This window comes from Arvicanthis niloticus, chromosome 2 (genome assembly GCF_011762505.2).
Source record: "Arvicanthis niloticus isolate mArvNil1 chromosome 2, mArvNil1.pat.X, whole genome shotgun sequence".
NCBI classification, from domain to species: domain Eukaryota; kingdom Metazoa; phylum Chordata; class Mammalia; order Rodentia; family Muridae; genus Arvicanthis; species Arvicanthis niloticus.
The window spans coordinates 109,157,917-109,169,326 of NC_047659.1; the positions used below are offsets into that span (position 1 = coordinate 109,157,917).

The 11,410-nt window shown below is 36.9% G+C and overlaps 1 long non-coding RNA gene across 1 annotated transcript in view; it reads left to right on the forward strand.

Annotated features, from left to right (window-relative positions):
• LOC143441194 (uncharacterized) overlaps positions 1 to 9,494 on the forward strand; it is a 30,001-nt gene extending 20,507 nt beyond the window's left edge. The window contains exons 2-3 of the long non-coding RNA XR_013108423.1: positions 3,282 to 3,366; positions 8,256 to 9,494. This is a non-coding gene — a long non-coding RNA (uncharacterized LOC143441194). The remainder of the gene's footprint in view (positions 1 to 3,281; positions 3,367 to 8,255) is intronic.
• Positions 9,495 to 11,410: the final 1,916 nt, after the last annotated feature.

Below are 11,410 nucleotides of genomic sequence, written 5' to 3' on the forward strand. Positions count from 1 at the left end.
GCCATTACACCATGTCAAAGTTTTAGGCCAGATATTAGGCCATATATTGTTTGTTTCCTATTTTTTAAAAAAACCCAATACATGAAAATATAATTATAGAAAGTAGATTCTATGAGCATCAGAATCTGGGTGCTGGGACTGGGAAAAGAGACTATGGCACCTGGATTTCAAATAAGAGTATTAATTCCCTGCTGAAGATATTAACAACATTCCCTACTTTTTTGTTTTTCCTTCATTATGACTGTCATAAATAAATTGAGAGAATGATCACATAGCCCTTGTGACCTGAATTGAATAAACATCATTTGTTTACAGAAACCTTGTTTTGATTGTCATGATACCCAACTATAGTTTTGACTGAACATTGGTTGTTTCCTACATTTCTAACAAACCAGTAAGACAATCATATAGAGACTGCTCATTCCCCAGCACAGCAGGTAGGTGCTTGGGCGATAGGAGCCAATGAACCAAGAGCGATGCAGTGCTTCAAACACAGGAAGCTCCTTCACCAATCTGCACTAAGGAGTTTTGCGTTCCTGTTTTCCTCATTTTCTCACAGGTCTCTCTTGAAATCACCATCTGATAAATTCTTGGAATATGGATTCTTTCTGTCATCCCCTACTGCTAGTAATGCTTGATCAAGACTATACGATACATAGATCTGTGAATCTTTTGCATTTCACTATATTTCTATCAGACAGACATACAAATGACCTCGTATAATCTAAGAGGTTAAAGATCATTTAGCCTGTATGGGGTGTCTCATAAGTGCTAGTGGTGAAGTGAAAGTCAAAAATGTCAAAGTGCTAAACCCAAGCTTTGTTCTGGTGCAGGTTAATGGTCCTCACATGGTTGTCAGTTAGAACTAACTACATCTTGTCTAGAAAACAGTCTAAGAGTAAAACCAGCTTATAGCCAATATGTTGTCCAGCACAGGGGTAGGAAAAATATATGATATTTTCTAAATGTAAGGTGATGTTGGTTCTCTAAGTGATGCAGAGAATTAAATTATTTCTCTTCCCCTTCCTTCTCCTCCAAAATAAACATATCTAAGCACCCACAAGATATGTGTATATTTAGGCAAAATTGTGAGGTTTCCTTGTTAAACATCAATAAAGAATTTACTCACATTTAACCCGTGATTCCTAGTAAAGAATTTGATTTATTTTCTTCTCTGATGACCAGACTTTATAGAATTGGATGGTTCTAGGCAGACAGACAGGAGTGAAAAGGTAACAATCCTTACTCAGCTGTGACCCCTGTGAGCTAAGATAATGTCCTTACTTGGTCAAGTCTGCCCGTTGATGTAATAGGGGTATGAACACCATGGGATATCCAGTGCCTGTCTGATTGGATTTATGGACCATCAGATGTTCTTTACCTTACCCATTCCCCTGTGTTTGTCATCTGAATTCCACAGACCACCACGCCTTCCTTTTGAGTCGACCTTGCTTGTAAAAGCAGCTGAAGATCTTAAAGGAAGGACAGAAAATTGAGGACAGATCTAGTCTGCTCACACCTCATTCTCACTGCAATAGCTGTTCCCTCAGACTAAAGTGTTTACTCTCTGAGGGTCAGGTTTTACTTCCTTTGAGCTATTGTTCAAATTTATCTACTCAGTGAAGACAACCCTCTCCCCTTTGAACTCTTCCCCTTCACCTCACACGCTGATATCTCATTCTTCCTCCTCATACTTTACCATGTGGAATATTATTTGTCGTATATCATGTTCTAAGACACAATACAGGTTGCTTTGATTTTTTTTTTGACAGTCTTTTCCTACTGCGATATAATTTAAACCACTTAAGGATAACTCTTTAACTCTTTGTTCATTTTTCTCTCTAGAGCTGATAGTATGCGGTGTACTAACACCCTATGGCACTCCAACTGCTGTAATAAGACACTCATTCCCTAGCAATGGGCAGTGATTGAGGCTGACAACTCAAGAAACGTTATTAGACTCATGCTCTGATGCTGGACTTTACATTGTCCAATGTAACATTCTTATTTAGGGACAGCCCATGTTCCAAACCTAGTAGATACAGAAGTACAAAAACCCAACTTTGCTACTTTGATGGTGGACAAATCTGAAGAATTTTGGTCTTACTGTTTTTTACTGTTATGATAAAATATGCTGAAAAATAAAAAAGCACCTTGAGGAGGAAAGGGATTGCTTCATTTTAAACTTCCAGGTAATAGTCTATCACCGAGAGAAGCCAGGCAGGAACTCATTCAGGACAGGAAACCTGAGGCAAGAAAGGATGCTCAAGCCATATATGAATGTTCCTTACTGGCTCTTCTATGTCTTTTTAGTGGTCCCCTTCTGGTCTCCACAGGCACCGTAAACATATTTAGCACAGATGCATATATATATATATGCAGGTAAAACACTCATACACATATTTTTTAAAGAAACAAATGTTTTAAAATAAAAGAGGGACTGTCAGGCATTCATCCATAAACACTGAGAAAGGTAAGCAGAAAGACTGTGAGAACCAGAAGTAGTAGAAGACATTTGCATTGAAATGGTAATTTCTAGAAAACAGAACTGTTGCACACATAAACTCATAGTAGCATGAAGAATACCTACATAAAATCAAGCCAGTTAAAATCACAACATACTAGGACCCGGCATGTATAGGGAGATGCTCATGAATCCACTTCCTTAGGTGGGGAGTTATTAACAGACAGCTTCTGTATGAGATAAAGACATCTTCCGGGATGTGGTCCCTCAGAGGTTACTCTAGCTCCTGTAGGTGTTCTTACATTCACAAACATACAAACAGTACTAGATTTGGAAGGCACAAAGGTATGAATGATGGGGAGAAGTTGGAGTTGGAGAATGGACGTAGCTTTGATAAAAACCGTTAATATGCATGCATGAGATTCTCAATAAAATATTCAATAAAATAAAAAAGAAAATCCAACACACATACACACAACACACATACAGTTTCTCTCAGTTCCTGTGGCTTGGGATAGAGCAGGGTGTAATAAGAGAAACAACAAGTAAATGCCTTAGGCAAAACAACGAACCTTGTGAATAGATGTTATTTTATTCAACCAGTGTTAGATCAACTGGCATCATAAGCACCACCAGGGAGCTTGTTAAAAATGAAGAATCTGAAGTCTCATCCTACGAAGCCAAGATGATAATAACTTTTTAATATATTTATTGCTTTTTTCTTTTTACTGTATAACTCTCTCTCTCTCTCTCTCTCTCTATATATATATATATATATATATATATATATATATATATATATATATATCCTTTCCAGACATGGGTCGAGATGAAGTATGTCTGCTACTAATAGTCAATCATCCAAAGCAGATCACTGGAGACTGTCTATAGAGCTTAACCGAGTGAGTACATAGTTTTGGAGCAGTTTATCAAATAGTACAGAAACTATTAAAGAATTGTGGCTATTTTACTTAAGTAACTACTGTGTAGAGCCAGAGTTGAGCAGAGTATGATAAAGGTCTTTACAGACCAGCAATTACTGTTTCTTACAGTACATAACTGAGCTTTAATGTGCCATCTTTGATACAATTCTCTTTCAGGATCAAATTCTGGAAAGTATAGTATTCCTTATCTTCCAGCCATGCCTTGGTGGCCCAAATAAAAAGGCACTTCAGATAATTACCTGTTAGCCCTTACATTAACTATTATTCTAAGAGAAGATTAAAGGTAGTTGGCCATTCCATGAAGGAATTTGCTCTAACACCGTTGGATTTTTGTCTACCATTTCTTTCAATGACGTATGTTAACTTACTAAAGCTGTAACAGAATCTCACCTTTGCTAACCTCTGTATGACATACAAATGGACTATTGCAGTATGATAGTGCCTATGCCCAGGCTCATTACTCTGTTTTGAGAGTTGGACACTGTTCTAACTTTGTTTAATCAGTTATTCTTGGGCCTGTTGCTTAGGTAAGTAGAGTCATTATTCTCACATTTCTTTTTTGCAGTTATCACTGTATCTGTGAAGTCCACCCATGTTTGTGTATATCACAAGATTACTACTTATCCACTTGCTTGTTTCTGTACTTCACATGAATGTGAAAAATTTAGGGTATTCCAAACTTTTAACTATTTGAAATAATTCTTATAGGTTCATTCGATAACGTACCATTTGCTCGATTCATGTACTCATTTTTTTTAAAAAAATAAATGCATGCTTTTATTTCATATGTATGTATTTATATCATATCCTACGTTTCTTTCTACAGCACCTTCCTCCAACCCCTTTCGTATCCCTCAGCTCCATGTCAAACTTGTGATCATGTTTAAAATAATTGTTACATATACCTTCACCCCATATATGTATATATTGACATATATACATATATGTATATATAGCAATGTGTGTATATATCTTGCTGAATACATATGTGTGTGTTTGTGTGTGTAATCTTTTTGAATACATTTAATGTTGCTTGTAGCTATATATTTTAGGTCTGACCACTTAGTATTGAATAGCCAATTAGAGATCCCATGTCTGGGAAAAATTAATTCTCCCTCTCTTAGCAGTTGTTAATTTCCGGTAGCTCTGCATATCCTTGTACCCACAGATAAGTGCAGTTCTCACTACTCAACTACTACTACACATTTGTTTTGAGGATGTAATTGTGAAGACGTGCTGAGCCATAGGATTTACATATTTTTAACTTGATTCTCTCAGCTTCTAATTTGAAAGATGAATTTTAAATTTGATCATAGGGTGATACTTATATTTACATGCTTCTACGTTTTACTTATAAACTTGTGTTATTCTCCTTAAGCCTAATGATCCTATTTCTTCCTAAGCTTAAATAATTTTGGTTGAGTTGGGCAGTTTTAAAAACTGCGCTAGCTCCAAATTACCCCAGGGTACTTTTCAGTGTATCACTTATGCTCTGGGAAGAGACAGAAATCATTGCCTCCAACACTGACATGCATAGGAAAAGTATCCTAGCACCACATTGATCAATATTCTCATATAAATAGATAATGAATCTGGGACATTGCTATTCTTGAGTCCCAGTGGTTCTGCTGAAAAAAAAAAAAAAGAGAGAGAGAGAGAGATGGATTGTTCTAAGACTAATGTAGGAGATGCATGTTTTTTCTGGACAAGAGATGGCATTGCTTTCTTTCTCCATCTTGCACGTGAGGCTCTGTGTAGGAAGTAGAACGCTATTTATGGTTTGAGAGAGAAAAGGGCTGTTGTAGAATGGAAGCTGGAGTAAAAGAGAGACAAAGACAGATGGACAGATGGATGAACAGACAGCAGACAGACATGTGATACATAGATAGCAAGCAGCATCCCTTCAAAGTTTCTGCTTTAAATTCCTGCCCTGATTTCCATCAATAATAGAGTATAATCTGTAAAGTAAAATAAATTATTTCCTTCCCTAATTAGCTTGTAGTTACGTTTATCATAGTAACAGAAAAGAAACAAGAACAATTTTGATAAACCATATGGATAAATAATGACTGATGATGATGGTGATGATGATAGTGGTGGTGATGATGATGAGACAGCTAAAATCAATTAAGCACCTGCTTGTTGTTAATGTTTGAGAAGTATTTTGCCTGGTGACTGATAATTGTTACAACCAAGAGATTTGTCTGAGCACCACTAGAATAGCTTGAACAATGTAACGCCTCTAGCTACAGTAGCCAGCAGTGTTGAGGCTTTGGTCTCCATCCCAAAGTCATCTCTATTAGACAGAAGTGATCCGTAATATTAAAAGACAAAATACACTGGAGAAACTTCACCTAAGTACCCTACTTAGTCACAGCTTGAGGTTTTATGCTCTTTCTTGCCGTATGTCTTTGTTACTAGTTGAAGAGGAAGACCCTCTGCTGGAAAATACTCTTTACAGAGTTTCTGTTGGTGGGGAAATGTGGCAAATACTCAGGAGATGTGATATGAATGCAAGTACAGATTAAAATGTAAAGGGACTCATGAGAATGCAAGAAAGTCAATGTTTTAACCATGCAAATTAAAGCAACTCAGAAAGGCAAATTTAGCATTGAAATGCCCGTGGCACAACCATATAAAATGTATACTTAAAATGTGTTTAAATATTTAGGGATGCTTTTTAATACTGGTGGCTAGTCACTGTAATAGAAATATCGACTTCCTAGATAACCAAAGTAGGGTCTCATAAGCAAGCAAACTCATACTCCAGTGGGGAAACTGAAGAAAGTTAAAGGAATATTCACTAACTTGGCAGGATTAAAGAGAACCAACTAAATTACAGTCCTTGGGAGGAGAAGTGGTAAGAGAATCTTCACAACTCGAGCAGGTGTTCAGTGAGGAAAAAACACATAGCACCCAAGGTCTGTGACAATGGGTAGGTCATTTCAACCAATGTTCAGCCTGGCTTGAGGGTCCCAAACTCACTTCTTTCCCTTCATTCTGCAATTTACATCTCGCATTAGAAGACCCCAACTGGAAGGCAGGAAGCAAAGAATCTGTTAGTACAATATTTGAAAAGGACTCCCTTTCACGCCTACAGGAAGAATAGGTGGAGAGGCATCAGGTATATACTTATATTTCTCAAGAAAATAAGCTCTTGTTTTAGATCACTTTTTAAAAGGTGAATACTGCCTTTCCGCTTTGCTGTTATTATTTAATGTTCATTAAACACTTCTGGCTCATTAAGCATTCATTAATTAGGATCTAAATCTGCAAGCCCCTTTTATTAGCTATGAAAACCAGGAAGTTTTTTTTCCCCCGCTTTGGCTGTCTTTATCTAAGTGAAAGATTAAAAAAAAAAAAAAAAAAAAAAAGAAAGAAAGAAAAAGAAAAAAAGCAAATGTTACAGGGTTATGTAAAATCTTTGAAAAAATATCAACAATCAGATTCAAAAGGTGAATACAAAATTTCCTAAAGCATCTATAATTATATTAGAATTTTACAGAGAAGACATTATCTTCTAACTCCAAACCTATACTTATGTGGCAAAATACCTGGTTCTTACCCACACTGTCTCTTCTATTATTGATTTAGAAATTCATGTAACTATTTATTCTCCTGCTTTAGAGAAAAGATTGCTTACCATAGCAACCCCTGCATTAACATTCAGCTTCTTGGTTAGAGAACACCTTCTCAAGTAAAAGTACATCAATATTCAAGCTGAACTCAATTTGTAAATAACATTCTCAGGGGGAGAATTCTATTATATTAAAACTCATAATGAAGAGGACAATCCAAGCTGGAGACTAGCAACTGTCAAAGACTCCTTTACAGATATTTAACGTATGCATTTAAAAAAAATTCTGACATTCTCTTTCTATTGCACTTTTAAACAAAGATAGGTAGGAAATGATGAAATATTATGCCCAACCTCTGCCCAGCATAGGAAGCTGGCTTTTCTCTACAGGGAGTCTCAACACAGGTCAGCTGTGCCAAAGAATTATCTTTCTTCTGCTACAAAATAAAACAAAGCACTGGTCCTGCCACTCAATTTCTCAAAGTAAAAATATTTGGTTTAATTTTTCAAGTGTATTTCCCTGACATCAATCAAGTGTCTGAAACATTATATTTTTACCACTTTCTAAGGAATATGATAGCATTTTAATTAGGGAAGAGAAAATAAATTGACTTGTGTTTAAAACTGGTAATCAAAGCTTCTGTGACTGAGCTCAGAGAAAGGGATGTGGATGTTATTACATCTGTCCCAGTGATCAGATCACTGCAGCTCTTTCTGAGAATTCCATTCATGAATGTGTTGAGGTTTGATCTGTTGCTGTGTATTGTAATGCTAAATACTGTACCTGAAAGTCTAGTCCTAGACTGACTTCTCCTGTTTACAAGCTTTTGTTGTGCAAACCTTGTTCCTTTAAAACTGTTGGTTAAATAGAGTTGGCTGCAGCCAATTACTGGAGGGATTAAAGGAAGGTATGTTTAGAGTTACCTGGGAGAAGGAGAAAGAATGAGAGGAGAGGAAGCTGCCATGGGAGGAGATGGACCATGAGCACATGGCCAAAAGAAACAGCAAATATCTGGAGTATGGTTCTGGGGAGGCAGCTAGGACAGCAGTTAAAAGAGTAGGTTAGAGGTTACCCTCCTCCCCCAGTAATTGTCAAAGCCAAAGAAAACAAGCATAGTCAGGTCTCATTTATTTGTAAGCTAGCTGGGGATAAGCTTAAAGTGATTGTTCTACAGTAATAAAATCTGGTTTGGAGCAACTTTATAGCACAACCTACCATAAAAGTAATAATAAATTGTTAATGAAATCCATATCCTGTTTCTTCTCTTAGAAAATTGAGCTCAGATGAAGACAGTGGCTAAACAGGAACATCAAAAACAAACAAATGCAGATGGATGGTGACCTTAGTGGGATATTCATGGGATACACAGGTGAAGAGAAGTGACCAGGATGAAGTTTACCAGAGAAGAAAAGACTAAAGAATGAGACTATCTTTGTGTTCTAGGAGAAACTCTTCTGCATGCTTTGTTTCCAGGGTCTGTCTGAATCCCATGAGGCTTAAGGATGACCATCATGCCTCACAGAATCATGCAAAAACATGGCAAACTACCCTTCCATTTCTCTACTGGCACATATTCCCATGAAAATATTATGGTTTGTGCCTTCTGATTAAACACCCTCTATCTAGCCATCATCTGTGATAGCAATTTTGGGGGTGGGGTTCTTAACCCCTTTGCTCCCAAAAACCTGCAAGGTAATTTTACATACACTCTAGTCAATTTTAGCTCCTGGGTAAATGACACAGGTATTTTTATTAACAAGCTGGGCAGATTCTGAGCTATTCTAATCCTCTTGGACAACCCAATTCTTAGCCACTTATCCTTTACTTTCAATCTGAGACTTGCCCTGGCGCTCTCTGGTCCATGTGCATCTTCATGGCTGCTCTCTCATTATGACCTTATGTTGAATCCATATGGCTCTCCACATCACATCTTATCTCTTCTCTTCTCTTCTCTTCTCTTCTCTTCTCTTCTCTTCTCTTCTCTTCTCTTCTCTCTCTCTCTCTCTCTCTCTCTCTCTCTCTCTCTCTCTCTCTCATCTTTTTGGGTCACCCTGACTATGATTGGAAGTCCTGAACTATTCTCTTTGTCCCAGCTATCAGCTAAATCAGCTCTTTATTAACAAATCAGAACCAATGGAAAACAATTTTTACATAACATGCCAACATCCAACTGCAAACAGATGTCTGGGCATATAAATTAGCATCTGAATACACAGTGCCCCAAAACATCCCACAAAAATCATCAAAAGTGAGAATACGGGTATTTGGTCATGATGCCATGAATTTTCATGAAAACTTAACCCAGAAGTTAAGGGTTTTGCCTTTTGAACTGACTTCAGTACAGAAGAACAGCGTCTATGAGAGAAAGCAAGGTTCATTCAGTATGGACAAAATGCGATGAAGAATCTGCCCACAGATCATTTTATTCAGTCATTTTACAGTTGCTAGTGTTTTGTGACATCAAGTGACAGTCTGAACACCCAGTAGCAATTAAAATAATCTCTGTGACTTTTGAGTTGTTATCACTGTTGTGAAGCTCTTGTTAGCTTTTTAAAGCCAATGGTGCTCATATGTTAGCAAACATTAATATCTCTTGGAGAGATGACAATCTGGAAACATCAGGAGCTCCACCCTAGATTGGGTCTGTAGTTGGTGTCTATGGATTTGCATTTCTCAGCATCACTGGAATGATGTCATTTTATTGCTGAGGACTACAGTTTGAATAACTCCGAGACTCCTCAGACTGTCCAAAAGTCTGTTGTGTTTTAACAAACTTCAAGGTGAAATGAGTGCTCCCTATGCTATGAGAACTTCTTCAAACCACCGGGTCTTAGTCTCAGTCTAACATTGGATGAATCTTGGCTGAACAAGGAGGGCTTGCTTATTGACGACCTTTGGCAGGGTTTTACCCAGTCTCTTCTGATAAAATCAGAAATAAATAAATAAATAAATAAATAAATAAATAAATAAAAACCACCTTGACAAGGAGATTGTGCGAAGGCCTCTTACAGGTCAATATATAGCCAAGCCTCAATAACTGTTTTTTAGACCATAACTTCATTTCTAGGTTGTAAACCTAGACTAACTGCAATATGTACATTTTATTATGTGTCTCTGGCAGTATAAAAGATGTATAAAATTCTGGCATCTGTAAGGAAATAAGCATTGCCAGCCTTGTGTGAAGTCAAACCCAAGTTACTTTATGTACTGTTAGGAGGGTGAGTAATGAAGAACTCAATTCAAAAGTGCTGGGAGTGAATCAGCCGGACAAGAAAGAATTTAGGCAAAATAGCAGGTTCTATAAATCTGTGAAAATGAAACCCATTTAGTTACTTCTGAAGGGCCAAATGTGCTATTTAAAATGCTCCAATAGAGCATTGCATTCCACAGCTGCCTGTAGCTTTAAGGCCAAATTCTTATACCCTAAAGTGAGGAAACAGAAGTAGGAACATTATCAAAAGCCACACATACTACTGAGATTTTAATTAGGCCCCAAAGGTTCCAAGGACCCCCGTCCAGTATTACCAAATGTATTATTCTTTACCACCTGATATAAACAGATTTCTTTAGACAATTCACATTTGACCCAGATCTCGAATTATCACAATAGGATGATATTTTAAATTGGAAACAGTAGAATCCTGAAAATAAACTTGTGTTCTTTGTTATTTATATTTGGGAAATCCAACTTGATTTTTAGGAAGAAAATATGGCTATTGGGATAAATCAGAGACTTACATACTCAAAACAGGGTCTTTGTTCTTATGGAGATTGGACAAAAATAACACACATATATACTACACACACACACACACACACCTAGGATACTTTTTTGCTTTGATAATAGCAAAAGAGGTGAACAAGGCCGCCTAGTTTCATTTTTTATCAGGAACAGAAAAGAATGGGAGAGAATTTTGTTTACAATGAATATCAACACCTTCCTGATAGGTGCCAAAAGTTTCTGCTTAGAATATAAACTTATTGAAAATACGTTAAAATGCCTTTCACATCTTACCAAGAAAAATACTAATTCTCAGAGTGCTTCTTGATATGAAATAAATTATTACAGCAGTTCACTCAGAACTTAAGTGCAGAGACGACAGAGATGTTTCAGTGGTAACACTTGCTGCTCTTGCAGTACCCACCTAATAGCACAACTCCAGATCCAGGAAAAATAAACTCCAGATCCAGAAGTTAACTCCAGATCCAGGAGAAGTTAACTCCAGATCTAGGAGAAGTTAACTCCAGATCTAGGAGAAGCAATGGTCTCTTCCAGTCTCCAGAGGCAACACTTGTGCATTTGGTGCACAGACATACATTTGGGCAAAATAATCATATAGATAAAGTACAGATACATTTTAAAAATTTTGAGTTCATGCGAATTTTCATATAATACTGAATCAATAGCAAAATAACCCATTTAG